Source organism: Symphodus melops (assembly GCF_947650265.1).
Source record: "Symphodus melops genome assembly, chromosome: 6".
Taxonomy (NCBI): Eukaryota; Metazoa; Chordata; class Actinopteri; order Labriformes; family Labridae; genus Symphodus; species Symphodus melops.
In genome coordinates this window covers 23182373-23200172 of record NC_136696.1, presented here as the reverse complement: position 1 = coordinate 23200172, position 17800 = coordinate 23182373, and positions in this window count along the sequence as shown.

Below are 17800 nucleotides of genomic sequence, written 5' to 3'. Positions count from 1 at the left end.
TGAACTGAGAAATGACTGTCAGCCCTCGAGAATCAAACAAAGAAAGCAATTAATTCTTCAATGGAAAAAGTGCGTGTAATCCCCGTTGTTTTAGAGCCAACCCTAAAACTGTTTGAGGACACATCACATTTTTGTAAGCCAAGGACTTATCGATGAAGTGGTGACAGCAACAAAGCAGAAGTCAGTAATCCATCCCATTGAATGGTCCATTTTTCTTAAGAACCCAGACAAGAACAATCCAAGCAGGTCTGTTCAAAGTTGAGGCTCCAGTGACCACAGACAATGAAATCAATACTGCAGTCAGCGAGCCTTTCACTCTTGAGCATTTTACCAGCAGGATGTCAATGGATTACATTGGCTTGGTATTTTCGGACCCCACTGAGGCCTTCTCTTGCCACCAACATTCCTCTCATCCCCTCAGCTGCTATGACAGCTGGTGAAAAACATAACTTGTTGATTAAATCTAGGAAAAAACTGATAGGACATTGTGAAAATGAGGTCACTTTTTGAGTTTACATATATGCTTCAGTTTGTGCACTTGCAATTGTTGATTTTTGTTGTGATATTTCTTCAGCTTTTAAATATTATTAATCTACAAGCGCCTGTCTCCTATTTTCTGTTATGATGTGTGGTATTGTAACAATGTGTTGTGTGTAACATGGAATAATAGATATTCAAGACAGCTGGTAACAAGGAAAAGACGACTAGGCAGACATGTAGGCAGGACCACGAAAAAGTATGTTCAAATCCTAAAATAAATAAACGGTAAATCAACAGAGAAAGAAACCAGGCAATGTAACTAGGATAACGACTTAACAAAGAAACAAGTCTGCAACATTGAACCGCGTGGGAAAAATGAAGAGTACCTTGGAAAGTTGGAATACGACTATTAAAGAGAGAAAGGAAGATGGACTGTCAGTACATTAACAAACAGCGAGAAAAACTTCAATCAATCAATGTTAATTTGTATAGTGCCAATTCACAACAAATCAAAACACTTTACAACAGCAGGTTAAATACATTTTTTATGAAATCTACAAAGATCCAACATTATTTCAACTGTAGCACTGAGCAACATTTAGCAGAGTTACACTGGCAAGAAATCAACTTTCTTTCAAGAGACAGAAAACTCAGGCAGATCTTGACTCAAGATGAACAATCATCTGCCAAAACCATGTCTGATTCATTTTGTCCAACTAAAACTGGACTAAAACTGGACTTTTAAAATGTACAGTAGATATGTTAGTCTGACTGAAATCGTACTAATTTTTCAAAGTCAGAGTACATTATGGTTCGATTTTCTCCTCAATCAGACCCAAACCGACCTATGCCTTCTGTGAATGCTTCATAGTCCCCATGCTGGGCTTTGAGCTTGAAGTAGAAAATAAAAACACAAGTTATGACAATACTGATAAATAACAAAATGATCAAAATGTGCGTACTTTGTCAGAATAGCTGCCTTTGGCTGTACACAATGAGTCTTGGCTGGAGTCTTGGCTGGAAGTACTTCATTGCTAACTGCTGGCTTCACCAAAAGCCCAGAAAAGTTGTCCATTACTTCCAAAGGCAGTAGACATCATCATGCAGTAGACATGCAGCTGGTCCTGAGATTTCTAGCAGTGTAGTTCTCTAGTTTGCTAGCAGTTGGTGGATTACATGGGTTTGTCTAGCGAGGATTACACCATTATCAATTTTCATGAATCTCAGATTTTATCAGATGAAATGTTTACCAGAATCATCCTTACCATGTAGGGTGATAGCACTCACATAACATGGATGAATCATTACTTTATTTCACTAATTATCTCTGCTATCAACAAATGATTCTCCCAGAGGTGTGGGTTCATCAGTGTTTAATATAATTTTTTGAAATATGCAATGATTTTATTGGTTTATATTGGGATAATGTTATTGCGACTCCCTGGCAGATCATGACCAAGTGTTACAAAGAGTTCAACACTTGGAAGGATCACAAAATAAATAAATAAATAATCATTCAAGTCCTTGCAAAACTTTGCTAAGTACTGAAGATCGTAGGATGATTCGAGGAACTTGGCACGCTTGTTGTTTACTGCAGCTGTGGATGTAAAAAGCCTCCCCTTCTATCGTTTCACAGAGAAACCTTATAAAAAGAAAACATCTGCACAGAAATATGAATTTAAAAGTAGCCAATACCATGCACATGCTTTCCTGTCAGTGATGTAGTTGTTAAATTCCAAGCAGCAGCTCAGGTAAATCACATTATGTGTCATTACCTCCAGCTGAACCACTTGATGATATATACTAGCCCAGTGTTGACCTTCTTTTCTGCAGATTCTCTGCACGGCCTCTGCGTGTTTCATGTTTCAAAAAGATTGAGTAATACCCCCACAGAGTCCAGGATTCACTCAACAGACACACAATATCATAAATTGACATTGCCTGTGGGGCTCCGCAGTTCAGAGGAGAAAAACTAAGGCCCAAGAAAAGCCCATTTGAAATCCTACAAGAACCGTATCAAATAGCTCTGCCACACTTTTCATTAATGTGTTTGGCACAACCACTGTTCAATTATCATACAAATGAGGGTAAAATTACTATTATTACAGGAAGTCAAGGGGCATATAATGAGAAGACCATGAAAGCCATGCTGCATTCTGTGCTTGCTTTGTTGCAGCTATGCTACACTGAAGACAGATGTGGAGTGATGCTCGACCTGAGGAGCCAGGGATTAAAGGGGATTATGTGTGAAGGGAAAGGTTGGTGTCCATGTTATCGTCTCAGGCATGTTTCCACTTAGCTTGGACCTTTTATCTGACAGAGAGACAACTGGCCCCATGAGATCACAATCACAGTACACTGTCTATACCAAACCAACAAAATGTCATAAACCCCCTCAGGTCCTCTACAAAAGTGATTTCAAACCTTTTTTTTCTCTTTGGCGCCGTCCCAACTTGCATCTAAGAAAAGCTGATCCAAACCCAGAACCCACACAAAACAATTATACATTGCTTTCATAAAGTAATAATAATAAAAACTCTGTCTTTGGAAAACTCCTCCTACTCTGCCAAAATGAAATAATTAAATCTGCAAGAACCCCATAATTATATTGCCCATACCGTACCTCTGTAAAATATAGAAACACGAAAGCTAATTCACCAACTCATGAAACCACCGGTTTGTGGCCATTTTGCACAGAAACTGGAAACCATTTGATTATGTGACCCACTAATAAGATTTAATAAGAAAAGCATATTATCTTTCCTATTTAATATGTAATCATTTGAATATCTATCATGAAATATTTCACAAGAAAACTTCCTTTGCTTCTACGTATGTTTTTTCTTGCCACTGTAGCCTTGCTAAATTGCTACAAGCTGTGCTAATAATGGATTATGATTCATGCTGGGTCTTTGTGATAGCAATGAGTAAGGTCTTGAGAGAAAAAATCTTTGAGAGAACATTTTTTGAGGAATTGGCACTACACAAAAAAAAGATTGAGTGATTGACTTTTCTTGCACAGCAAAATATGCAGTGCACATTTATTGACTTAAATGCCAACTTTTTTTTCTGGCAGAGTAAGAGCAGCTCTATCAGCGAATGTTTTTAGAAGCTTGTTTTAAAATACAAGTCCTCCAGAAAGGGTTTCAGGAAAGAAACAAAAAGAAACTATTTCATGCTTGAATCTCTGTAGGTTACATGTCCCAGGATCCAAACCACACTCCTATCCGATTTTGATCATTTCAAGAATACACTAAAATTAATAATAAAAACAGCATGTTTTTTTAAATTGCAGATCAGAGCTATTACTCCTAACCCAAACCCTCTCCACTCAGTCTGACAGGAGTCAGCCAGGTTAAGTAGTTTTGTGTTTTCTCTGTCACATTTACATTGTTTGTTATTGTTTTATTTACCCTTGTCTCGTTGTTTCAGATCCTCCTCCTGTGTTCACCTTGTGTGTCAAGTCCCCGCCCTAATTACCTGCACGTGTGTCTTGTTACTCCTGATTTCCCGCACCTGTGTCTCGTGGTCCCTGATTGTCTGCCCTATTTAAACCTCATGTGTCTTCCCTCATGTTGCATGTTTGTAGTGTTTCCTTTGAGTACCTCGTCCTAGCGTCCTCCCTGAATTTCCCTCGGGATCAATAAAGTATCTATCTATCTATCTATCTATCTATCTATCTATCTATCTATCTATCTATCTATCTATCTATCTATCTATCTATCTATCCATCCATCCATCCATCCATCCATCCATCCATCCATCCATCCATCCATCCATCCATCCATCCATCCATCCATCCATCCATCTATCCATCTATCCATCTATCTATCTATCTATCTATCTATCTATCTATCTATCTATCTATCTATCTATCTATCTATCTATCTAGCGTTTTTCTAGTCTGATCTCGTGTATTAACTTGCCTGTCCCTCGTCACTGAGCTTAGCCTGCTCCTCTAGATTTTGTCTGCTCATCTGACCACCTGTGTACCGAACCCATTATTGTATGAAAGGACTGATTATTGAACTTCCCTCTGGATCTGCGTCTGCAGTCATATCCCCTGTCGTTGTGTCACAGTCTGAAAGACGGATGGGGGGGTTAACAACTTTGCATCATAACCTGAAACCATACTTCCAGATATGACTGGGATCGTGTCGTGTTCGAGCTTTGTGTCCCATGTCCCCAACCTAAACAATACACCGTGCTTGCGACACTGATTTGTCTGTATATATGTCAGTCAATGTCATTGCCAAGGCTGTTGCTGTTTTAACCAATAGAAAAAATTCACACTGCACAAAAAGTCAAGGTTTAATACTGATTTTTCTGTACACGTGTCAATCAATGTGCAGCTGCTTCTCAGTTTGCCTAGTTTTTCATACTAACAGTACCTGCTGTGTGACGAGAGGTAAGCTATCTGTCGTGACAAAAAGGAAGTCAGCCTTTTCCAAAGAGCTGCATGAGAGTTGCAGCTTCTTTTGAAAAGTACCAGGCAATCAATATGCTGCATTTTGCACACATTGAAATTGTCCATTTTCAACCCCCCACGGTGGAGATGCTGACATACAAAAACATGATCAAACAAGCAAACACTTTGGGACAGCTTGACATACAGTAGCAATGTTTCGATCTACCTCATTGAGAACACTGGTGACAAACAACTTAAAGTGTCTCAATTTAGATGTTTGAAAATATGATCACCCTGTCTGTAACCCCACAAATAATTTAATTCAATTCAAAAAACTTTATTTGTCCCTGGGGGGCAATTCAAGTGTATGAATCATGTATCCTTGCAATCTGTTACTGTTGCTAAGTTAGCAGGTGTGAGTAACAAAAAAACAGATACTCTTAATGTGTTCCTCCCACTTTTACCTCTGCCAAACACAATGTGCTTTTATTGCAGTTCCTTTGTATGATTATCAGCAGGTTTGTGGAAAAAACACTTTCCAAAATGTCATATCACTTGCGGGAAGGATGAAAGGTCGGCCAAGGAAGACGCCGCTACAATTTAGAGTGTTTCTGGATATAACTCACAAACAAGTAATAAAAGTGAATCCTGCAGGAACAAGCTATAAATATGAGAAATTCCAATACTTGTGTTTAAAGGGGTAACCTGAGTGCCTTCCGACCCATGACATGTGAAATCCATCCAGTCCTTTGTTTGTGGTCTGTAATCTCACTACACAGAGAAAATGCTCCGTTTTAAAATGTCTCAACTTGTGACATCACAAGTTAGATTGTGATAAAAAAAAAAAGTATTTGTTCTTCTCATCCAAAACAGCTGTAATATCTTGATATATTGAAAGGTTGACAGACAAGTGTGCCTATAGGTATCTTTGCTGAGGCAGTGATTGAATAATATCTTTACTGGTTTAACTGTGACTCCGATTATTAAGCTTTTTGACAGCACACATACCCAGGATTGTACATTTAATAACCAATATAATGATTGATTTAAAATGATTAAATAAAAAGTTTCAAACCCATTTAACAAATAAAGCCAATCATTGCTCTCTTTCATTGTGCTTTTGTTACTGATTACTGCCAAATAACTAATAACGTTGGATAAGATTCATGACCAAACTGAAATTTGGCCATGAATGAATAATCTGGTTTTGATAAAGCCTTCTGTTTGGTTGCTGAAATTCTTCAACTCTTGCTCCAGGGTATTTGATGAGAAAATTGTAAATCTATCAAACAGAGCCTGAATGATTATTATCATTATTTACAGATGTTTGCTAATAATCATTTACTGGTTGATCTTTGGCAAAGGATGCATGAAATCCAACATGGTAAAAAAGACAGTAACTATCTTTCTGAATGTCTTTCATCGTGAATGCTGCAATGAATTTTTCTTTACCTATTCTAGTTGACCTTGTTGTTTTGGCTGTGTGTAAGTAGGGATGTTTGTCCCTAATCAAGAACAATAATGTTATGATGGGTTTTGCCAGGTGTTAAGACTTACGCCAGCTTGAACTCACTCTGCTCCTATTTTGTGTTTGAATGACACATACTCAAGCATGTGATCTCAAGCCAGAAAGGAAAATTACACAATACACAGTTTGTTTCTTTTTTTTAATGCAAAGTGTTTTGAATTGTGAAACATTTCATTGTCCTCAGCAATTATCATTGATTTTCTGATGGGTCTCTGCTGCAGTTTACCACACATTAGAATGAAAAACAGATTGTGACAGTCACTTGTGATTTTGTTGCAATGCAGGGGTCAGTTATGGAAGATTTTATGCACTTTTCTAAAGGATTTTTTGAGTGCAACACATGGTATTGCTTTAGACAGAGCAGACAGAGGTCATTGTTTTTCTTGGTGATTTGACATTGAGGGTTCTAGTACAGCATGCAGGTATTTTAGATAGGGACTATAATAACAGGATCATAACTCTACAGACTGAGTGCTTCTGACTGCTCAAGACCAAAGAACAGCATCTCAATCAGCGTTCTCCAACCTCGTGCTCTTATCCCCATCAAGTTTCACCTGATAAATTTGAGGTTGTTAAAGACTTTGGAACTCTTTCCCCATCACGTGCACTTACTGCTTAACGCTTAAAATGACTGGTTTGCTGAACATGTAGGTCAGTCTTTAACCCCCCAAAAATGTATGGGCTCTAAAAAATAAAGGCATAAAAAGACAACAAATAAACGTCATGAGTGACATTTTGTTAAATTTTTTAAATTGCATCAATAAAATTGATTGATCGATGCATTAATTGATTAACACTGCATCCATGTTCAAAATCCTTCATTCTCAAAATGTGGTATAAAAATGTGAGCTCTTGAGTGTGATAATCAAAATGTTGAATTGCTCAGGTGAATTTATTTATTTATTTTTTTAATTCTAAAATATTCTTGTTTGGGTGGACAGGATGGAGTCAGGAAAAAGGGAGAGAATGAGGGAGAGTGGGATAAGACATGCATGAAAGTCCACAAGCTTGGAGGAATACAGCCTCTAGCACACTTCTGTGTCTTTTTCCTGTTCTTTGACAGATTTTCCAACAAAAGTAGCAACAATCTTTGTCTCACTTTGTGCTGTATACACTTGTGTTTCGTGTTGAAAGACATACAACACTTTCAAACCAAGAACATGTTGTCTCAAGTATTCAGAGAGCCTCTTATACTGGGTGTTACAGCGCCATAGAAATTGCAATCTAAGATGATAAAGTACGTTCATACCACTAAATCATCACTATTTTTCGATCTTAAATGTTTGGGAACAATTGTTTCAAATGACACTGTTGCCCTTTCACTGACTGCACAACATGAACACTTTTGCTTCCACAGCACTTATAATAGAAGTGTAATGAAAACTGATTGGATCAATTACAGCATCATCACTGACTCATGGGATGATGAGCAACTGTCTGTGTCTCAGCTCCTCTGGGTTGCTGTTCATAGCTTTTATTGCAAGGAATACACACTTTAATAAAGGCAAAAATGTAGCAGAGGACAAATGAAGGCTTGTTCTGTAATAACACCACTTTAATGAAAACAAATGAGATGCTATCTAAAACCTGACCGTGTGCGAAGCCCCCATCATTAACTCGGAGATGAATCCAGAAAAGACAATAACAAGAAAAGCATAAACATTAATACTTTGCAGGCTTATTGAATTTAAGAAAGGTTCATTGGCCATTCTCACGGGGCTTCAGAGCATCTCGGTTTTGCTTGTTATTTCCTGATGACTAACACTTTAAATATGACAAGGAAACTGTTGAATGCAAACAATTTCCTTATTTCATTTCTTGATAAGTATCTTATCTTGACTAAAGTATTTTAATGCTTTCTATTACAAAACAGATACAAACAAATACATTTCGCTGGCAAGTGACATAATCAAAATCAGGATTACAATTTATGTGTTTTTTTTCTAGTCCCAAACTTTTGCACATGTCGTAAGAAAGATGAAAGACCCTTAAAGTCAACACTGTGTTGTGGGGTGGCAGTAACCTAGTGGTTAGTACATGTACTCCATGTCCAGAGGCAGATTCAAATCCAACATGTGGCTCCATGACATTGCACACTCTGTCTCTTCACAATTTCTGACTCTACCCACATTCCTTGACAACAAAGTGTTGCTCATTGTTCACCAGAATTTTCACTTTGGAAAACACCAATAGTAAAGTTTTATTGACGCAGTTCATTTTTCCACTAATTGTTTGAGTTTTGACCAGTGATGTCCCTAGTGACTTAAAGAGAATGTGCTGTTCATGGTCTTCGAGAATCCTTGATAACTGTGAATTATTTAAAGCAAAGTTCATAATATGTCTGTTCTTGAGAAATGCAAGGAATCCAAAATATTCCAAATGACTTAGGAATTTTGTAACAGACTAATGGTGGAAAGTCATTGTTTTGTTTTGTCAAGCAAAGCTGTCAGTACATAATTCAGATGATGCTGTTTAAATGTAAGACCTAAAGGAATCGTGACTTCAGACTGAAGTCAAATGAAATCACGGGTTTAGAGATCTGTGTTAACCATATTCATGTGACACATGAGGACAGATGTTGCTAGCCAGGAGACAGACTAAAGCTACAACATTTATTGTAAGTATGAACCTTCATTATCCTCTCAGTGAATCACACACATAAAGGAATTCACGTAGGAAGTCTACAGCAGTACATTTCTACAGCTGCATGTGATTTCATTGGGACATGTAAACATTTCAGTGATGCCTGATATTCTGTATCGACTTCAAAGAAACTTTGGCAACAACAGAAGGTCAAGTTTCCAAAAGATGGGAAGCAGCTCGGGGTCTGATGTTTCCTGAATGCGGTCGTATAAACTGTCAGCTGGACGTAAAGTTGATTTATTATTCATATTACTTTCTATATGATCGGTTCTGTATTTCACAAATGTATTCACTGTCATTTGGCTGTAACTTCTGAAGGTTTTATTTTCCTTTTTACAAACCCAATCAGATATCAAACTGTACTTAAAGAGATGTCCTTGATTTTTACAGTCCTTCGTATTTCCCTCATATCCTGTTGGTTCCAGCCTACAAAAGGTGGCCATCTGTGCGATTACACACAATGTATTATGGTGTAAATTGCAGCAATTTGTGTTGTAATGACCTAATATGTATGAAATGTCTCTGCTTTGTACTGTGTGGCAGTACTGTCGCCAATCCATGGCTGTAAAGAGTCATTTCTTCAACCTGATTCTACTAGGGGAGACAGACAGCCTATAACGGCATGTTGCGCGCCCGATGTACAGAGGCTATTGTCCTCTTCGACCCTTTGTTGCACGTCATCCCCCACTCTCTCCTCTCAACGTCTCCTGTCTCTCTTCCGCTGTCAGATCCAATGAAGGTAACAATGGCCCAAAAAAAGAAGAAAGTGTTTTTCAGGTTGTTGTTTAGAAAAGCAGACCCTGATGGCAAAGCATTGTAATGTATGTATTATTGGATGTATGTATTTATTAAACTGAACAGAAGCCATCAGTGTCTCTCAAGAGCTTAGGTCACTTCTTACTGCTGCTGCCATTGGCTGCTGTTCATCCAGCTCCACTTTGGAGCATCCACTTGTTGACCCCGAGTCCACCACCATCTGAGTGTAGGAGATACGTTTATCTGCTTGCTCTTGATCCCTCGCCTCTCTTTCTTTCTCTCTCTGCTCTGCTGTTCTCTTGTGGGGAGGAATGAGGTCACTGCCTGAGAATGATTGCTGTAAATATTCTACATACACATTATAATCTATTCCATATGGCTTGGCAAACAGGAGTGTCTTCATATAACCTTTAATGTAAACTGATAGAAAAGGGCCTGTCTGAAGAGCATAAACACGTGTACATTATTCTAAGATTACAATATGTGATTTCTAGGAAATCAAGAGAACATGTTTTTACAATCATGTGAAACACTGTCGAATATGCACAGAAAAACTCACGCTTTTGTTTTTTGAAGGCCTCCGAATTCCTAATAGATTTCTATTTATTTTCCTTTGTTTTGAAACTATTTTCTCCATAAATAGAGCCACATGTGTTATTGGCCCATATATCATCCCATATTTTATGAGGTAGATTTTTATGTACTTATATTTTAAGGCTTTTTACTTTAAAAAAAGACCCAATGTCTCTACAGCATTCCAGCGTCAGGCCTTTAATGTCTCCTGAGATCTGCACAACATCCACTTTCATAAAATTCAAATACTGACATGTCATGTTACTCTTGAAGTCATAAAACTTTTGAATCCACTGAAGTTGCAGCCAGTAACACTGAGTTCAGCCTGGTTCTGTTTACATATCTGAAATTGTAGAAAATGGTGTTTTGTTGTTTTTAGCATGAAGCTCAGATTTATACAGTTGCTACCATGAAGCACTTCTACTCATATGTCATTACATTACAAAGGCGTTTAAATACACAAATAAAGTTCTGATGTTTCAAATACATGGGCCATCGAACGGGCAGGCAGGGATCTGGCATCGAGGTCCTCCAGAACTCGTCTTTTTGCATTCTTCATACTGGATGGAAATAAAGTAATGTTGGTTCAGCATGTCATCAGACGTTAGGTGTAAAGCAGAACACCCTCCAAAATAGGATGCAAGTCTCCTCCTGCTTAGTCTCAGACTTTGGGAACTTCGCCAGGGAGTTTGAAGGATGGGAGCCTTACTGATTTTCTAAACCGTTTTCCTTACATGCTTTTTAGGATGTTTTCCTTATGATGATGTTGAAGTGCTCAATGGGAAGGTTCATTCTGTAGCAGGCACATCACAGAAAGTCAATTCAATACATTTACATTGGTTGCTAACGCTGCGTCATAAAATGCCTCATTTTATCAATTGGACATGATGTATAATTCCAGTTCAGCAGGAAATTGCACTTTGAGAGAAACACATTAATATAAAGCATTTAAAAGTACAAAGTCATTTCCTTCCATGATCTAACTCTTAGGGTGTACAATCCTCTATGATTACAGTCAAATATTACTGTATGACATCTGGAGTATACAGTAGCTGTACAGGATAATATTCTGTTGTAATGAGAATGAGGAATGAGGCATAAATTGGTCACAGGCTTGTGTCCTTCATCTGATTCAAGTGGTTTGCCTCACAGTTAGTTTAGTATGTGACATATATAAGGCTCTAAATGACTAAAAAGCTTCAAGATTGATCCATTAGAGAGCCTGGCGCCCTAACTGGCTTGAGTATGAGCAACCTAGTCCTTCATGGGTTTACTTATGTCCACTGTTTGGTTTATTTTGCCGCTGGAAAAATAGGCTCAGATAATTATTTTAGTTGTCTGACAGTATAACAGAAAGGATCTAGTTTCTAATCCCTCCAACTAAGACTGGCATGTAATCCATCTTCTTTCTGATATAGCTCAACAGAAACAAAAAGGGTCTGGCTTTTGTTTGTATTTCAAATTATGTTTGCAGATAATTTCTTTCTGACTTAATTGGTCACAAGACTCAAGGGCAGAAATAAGGGTTGTCCATTTAACAAATGGACAGTAACTTTGTAGAATACTAGTCTTTCAATAGCATTGCTGTTAACACATCATTCCAAGTCATTGTTACAAATCAGCTGCATCATAGTTAAGGAAGGAGACGTGTAAAAAAACATATCTTGCGCTTACCCTCTAAATCTCAGTTACATCTCTGGTACCGGTTAAAGGTCATGGTTAAAATGAAAAAAAAAAGAAGAAGCCAGGAACAAAAAATGTGCACACACTTTGGGTGACAGTTCTTAAATCACAGCTAAAAGCAATAGCACAACACTTATTCGTAAGTATGGCAACAAACCAGTACTCGTCTTTATGGTAGTTCAATTTCTGGCCATGAATGTCTCCCACTGCCTGGCTTTATTTGCTTTTGTGATGGTTAAAGTAATTATTTATTTTTGCAGGTGGAACAAAGTGTTACAGTGCTTTAAGATGTAAGCAGACAGGAAGTGATGCGGTCCCTGTCTGCGGCACCTTCAGCTGACCTATTTTAACAGCATGCCAATAATGTCCCCCCTCTCTGTGTATCCACAGTGTCAACATAGATTGCTGTAATGTATTTGCACAGGATCTATGCCAATGAACAAAATGGGTACAAAGAATAAGCAAAGAGCAGGAGAGTTAATTACCATGTCTGGCTACCACTGTTACCTCATAGATTCAGCTGTAACCAGGCTGGTGCAGGTAGAAGGCATAACACTGTCAACCTTTCTGTGAATTTGTGATTATTATCAATATTTTTTTTAATTCATTTTGTTTTTGTTTTCTGTGCGCAGAGTGATGCTCCAAGTAATGTATTTTAAGTGTTTTTTCTCCACCATCCATTGAAAGCACAATGAGAGTTAAGGTTTTTGCACAAACAGATATAATAATAATAAATTGAATTCTATGGCACTTTTCTAGTCTCTTGACAACTTCAAGCACTTTTACACCGCAGATCACACCTTCATATTCGCAACGATTCACACCCTGGTGACAGAGGCTGCTCTGTAAAGTGGGGTTATGAATTGTTTTCTGACCTAAATAAAGTAGAAATGTTTAGGTTTTCCTCGCACAAACTTTTCAGTGCAAATGTGTGGAATAGGATAACAGTACATCAGAATACCTCCGATTTAAAAAATATGAATTTATTCACTCTATTATTGTTCCTTTATTCTTTTAAAACTGCCAAAGAAACCACTCAACATATTTCTCAGTGTGTATAGACATCCAGACAAGCTGTGAAAGTGTAAATCAGTCTGTCTGTCAAAAAAAGCCTTCCCCCTACTCTTTCAGGACCTGCCACTGCTTCCACAGAAAGACCTCTACGCTCTCAAGTTCCTATTTATTTATTTAATCTTATGTGACTGTCTTCTGCCCATATCTGTAAACATAGACATTTATTTACTCTACTTCTCTGAAACCATCTCATTATCCATTAAATAAATAGATACCATAAAACAAGATAAGTGAAGGTGTGACTGATTATGCAATGAGATGAAGACTAAATATTAGCTGTCATTATAAAGTGTGTTTGTCAAAGGATTTGATGTGGAAAGGCTTGATCAGCAAATGTGCAAACAAAGCTCATTTTGTCCTTCAGAATGTAAAAGATTGTTTTGCCATCCATTCAGAATGTGTTATCACTTCAAGTACTTTTATCACTCAAAAAACTGTGAAACATGCTTTTAAGAGCTGACCTCAGCGTGAGTTGCTCATGCTGCTACACATGCAGTTAGTATACAAACATCTGAACAGCCATTGGTTTGTAAAAGTTTTATGTAAAGCTTCACATTTTACAATTTGGTTGGCAGCAGCTCGTCTATCACAGGTAGTAAGGCACTAAAACAGCGAGCCGAACATCCGACTCTGATGGTTTCGTCTGACCTTTGAGATGTTGTCGGGAGACAAAGGAACATTTATATTTAAGTTTGATTATAATGAATCAAAAAAACGTTTTTACACAGTATATTTTCAGTCAGCTGTTAAAATCTCTGTTTAATTAGCAAAGCAATCTGTTAATATGATGCTACAATAAATTGATTAAATGTGGCACTCAGTAAAATCACCAAAAAGAGAAGTTTGCTGTGCCTGCTGCTGCTTCTGTTGCAATGGTTAGCTCAGCAAACAGGCTGTCCAAAAAGAGAGAGGTTGACACAGTACAGTACAGAAAGGAACTTGGATAATGTAAGTGTCAGTAGGCAGTGTTTTTACAGCTATTAAATTAGATATGATCAGTAACAGCAATCCTACTAAAATTCTACAATTGACTTAACAGACACTTTTACCTAAAGCAAAGTACATCCGAGAGTAAGTACAATACAAACAAGGATCAAGACAATAGTAAACATGTCAGTAAGTGCAGCTTTGAGTCCGATTGGACACGCAAGTACTGACAGGCAATGCAAAGAGGCAAAGTGCAACATTGAGGTCTGTTACTGAGAGCTCTAATCAGTATAGAATCCATCTTAAAAATCCTTCTTGTAAAACATCGCCATCCTCATAGTTATCATCATTAAGGTCATGCGGATTCATGAAAGAGCTTTGCACAGGGACTTTGCAGATTGAATGGAGTTTGGAAGTTCATTCCGCCACCGGGGAGCAACAGCAGTCACTGTTGATAGATGGGATTGATGAAGGTTGCAAAGTTGTCTGAACTTGTCAGACTAAGTTTAGTCCCAGTCATAACCTGTTGCCCCCTCTGTTCCATCAACAGAACCCTCTGCACTGCTGCTGGCATGAAGGAGTGAATCCAGACTTTTTTGACAAGACCAAAATAGAGACCAACATGGTTGCAGATTAATGTTAATTAAGTAGATGACAAAAAAATACTGGTTCAAATACATTTTCTTGTTTTCTTCGCTTAGACATTAATATTTAAAGCCTAACACTAGGACTTAGAATAAAGACCTGTTGTGGACTTTAGTCATTGAAGTATTTTTAAAGAGATGCGTACAGTCCGGAAACGTTGACCATGCACTGCACAGATTGAATCCCTTCGTAGATGCATGCTTTGCACTGATACTTCATTTCTGTGACCCTTTATATATTTGATTTCCTTACAGTGGTATCGTTGAGTGAGTGTTAAAGCGTTCAGCATCCTGTCCACTCAGTGCTCTTCCAGACTTGATGCATCAACAAAGCAGCAGATGTGGGTCCAGATTACTGCAGCCACATTATGTTGTTAGCGCAGCTTTCCTCTTTGCCCTGAGGCACTTGTTCAGCTCTGTTACCAGAAGATTAGAAGAAGTCACCAGTCTGTGTGAAAACACTGAAGCTGAACAGGAAATACAATTACAAGTTTTTCCTCCCTTAAGGGCCAGGACTTTCTTTTCTCTCTCTCTCTCTCTCTCTCTCTCTCTCTCTCTCTCTCTCTCTCTCTCTCTCTCTCTCTCTCTGTAATGATTTGAAAAACCTTTTTTCCAAACAAAAAGGAAGAGCAGAGGAAGACCTTTCCTCTAAATTGTTTTTTCATGTTGACCAGAATTGGAAGGGATTTTGAGAGATGACATTTCCTCCTTTTTTATATCTCACAGATATTAAAAGAGCCCGGGGTGAATGACAGAGAAAGGCTTTGCTTACCCATCTTTATTGGGTCACTTCTGTTGATGTTGGATAGCCCAAAGTCACTACTGGGATTTAAAAGTATGAATCATGAGGCTTTCTCTAATATGAGCAATGTATGGGCTATTTTAGTAAAAGGTAAAGAAGTAAAGAACTACCATACAACAAGCTCAATACCTCCAGAGGGTTCAGCAGTGATTCCCCGCTTCCTTGGCTTAGGTGGAATCCTTTATCTTCAGCCAGAGCTACTGACTTCCCTGTTCAGCTGCTCTGGAGAGGTCATTGACAGCCCTCCCATCTCCCGGAGAAGCCTGGATGTTGATGTGGCTATAAACCCTCTGCAGAATACTTGCAGAGGGTTGTATCTTTGCCTTCCAGCCACACTGTTGTATGTCGCCTGCTGTAACCTTTGAAAATTCTACCAAGTCTTTTGTCTTAGCATAATTGACTTCATGAACTGCAATTGTTATAAAGATGTCGAGCATTTTGGAATCAGCAAACTTCAAGTCAGTATCATTTGAGAAATGTGTGTTTTCCTGTCCCCTCCCTCCTTTAGTAAAAACAAATATGGCAACAGACAAAAGTCAATGATAAACATACCGCAATCAAAGTGAAATTTTAATACAGGAATGGTTGATTGATAATGTTGATCTGCAGTATATACAGGCAGCTAGACGTCAATGTTCAGCTAAACAGGTACAGAAGAGATACATTTCCCAGGTAGTCTCAGGGATTCAGTGTTCAAATTGTAGATGTACCACCACAGATGATCTAATGTGTCCCATCGAAACTGGAATAATGTTGAAATTTTAAACCAGTTGTATCTATGCACAGAATTATTTTCCAATATGATTCATACCAGGTATTCTTATATGTTGATTAAACTATCATTGTGTTTTCTGATCTCAAGAACAGAAGTAGATCATCAATCTGTGAACTCAAAGTTAAAACACAGACAGGCTGCATGTTGAAGTACGCCAACCAGACAGACTGGTTAGAGAACACAAAGTGAGGGTGATGCTATAATCAGAAACTTTAAAGGTACAGTCACTGTACCAACTCCACCAATGCTATAATGCCAACAGTAGCAGACAATCAAGTTTGTCTTTAAGAAAAGTCCCTCACAAGGCGTGGAGCTTGTTTTTTAATATCCTAACATCCTTGTACTGCTGTTGGCAGCCCATTGTTGCACTTCTCTGTGTGTTTATCAACAACAGGTATGAACATATACTTTTTCTATCTCTCTATAATGATAATTATTTAAAAGGACAACAGTAGGCACATCAGTTATTTTGTATCTAAAATTTAAAAAGTACCAATCAGGAAATACTGGGGAAAAAAGAATAAAACTGCTGTTTAAATAGATTCTAAATTTCAATCTTAGATATTTTAAAGACTGTTTCGCAATACAGGATCACATTAAAAAAATATATGTGACAAACCAGTAGAATTTCGATTGTAAGGTTAGGAGCTTTTTGATGTCGTCTTTCCTAAAGGTGTTGAAGTCGTGTCCAGAAAAAAGTGGTAAAAATACCACTTAAATGTTTCTGTCAGTTGATGACAGTACAAAACTTAAATCAAACTACATTGTGACAACTTTTAGACGACTATAACCTTTCTCTTGCTCACTGATGAAGGTAACACACTTTAACCCTTTTGATGTTTGATATGTTCTCACCTCTATTTTCTCTTTAGGTAATGGAGGAAATTCAGTCACTTGGGATCACAGGAACACCATCACAGCCAATTTTCCCACTGTCTTCCCACACTGAGAGATGGGGAGTGTTACCATGTCTTTATCAGCTACAGCAGCACTGACTACCAGTGGACCCACTCCCTCATTGATCAGCTGGAGGCCTGTGGGCTGCAGGTCTGCTGCCATGAGCGGGACTTCACTCCAGGCCGCACCGTATTAGAGAACATGTCTGACTGCATCCAGGAGAGCCAGAAGGTCCTGCTGGTTCTCAGTTCAGACTTTGTGAGGAGCCGCTGGTGTCTCCTGGAGGCCAACATGTCTCTGTTCAGGGACTGTCTGGAGAGGAAGCCCATCGTCCCAGTGCTGTTGGAGCCAGGAGTCTCCATTCCTCTCCACCTCTGCCACCTCACCTACCTGGAGGCCAACGACCCCAACTTTAAGAATAAGCTGCTCAAGGTGCTCTGCACCCCAAACCAGCAGCTTCAAAGCTCCACTGTGGTACCTTTCCAGTCTGCTCCCTCTATCTACAATGGGAAGGCCCTGCAGCCTTTGACTGCTGTCAATGAAGAAGGGCTCCGTAGATGGGATATCGGTCGGTTTAGTGACATGGAGGTACCAGACCAACTGCGTCTGG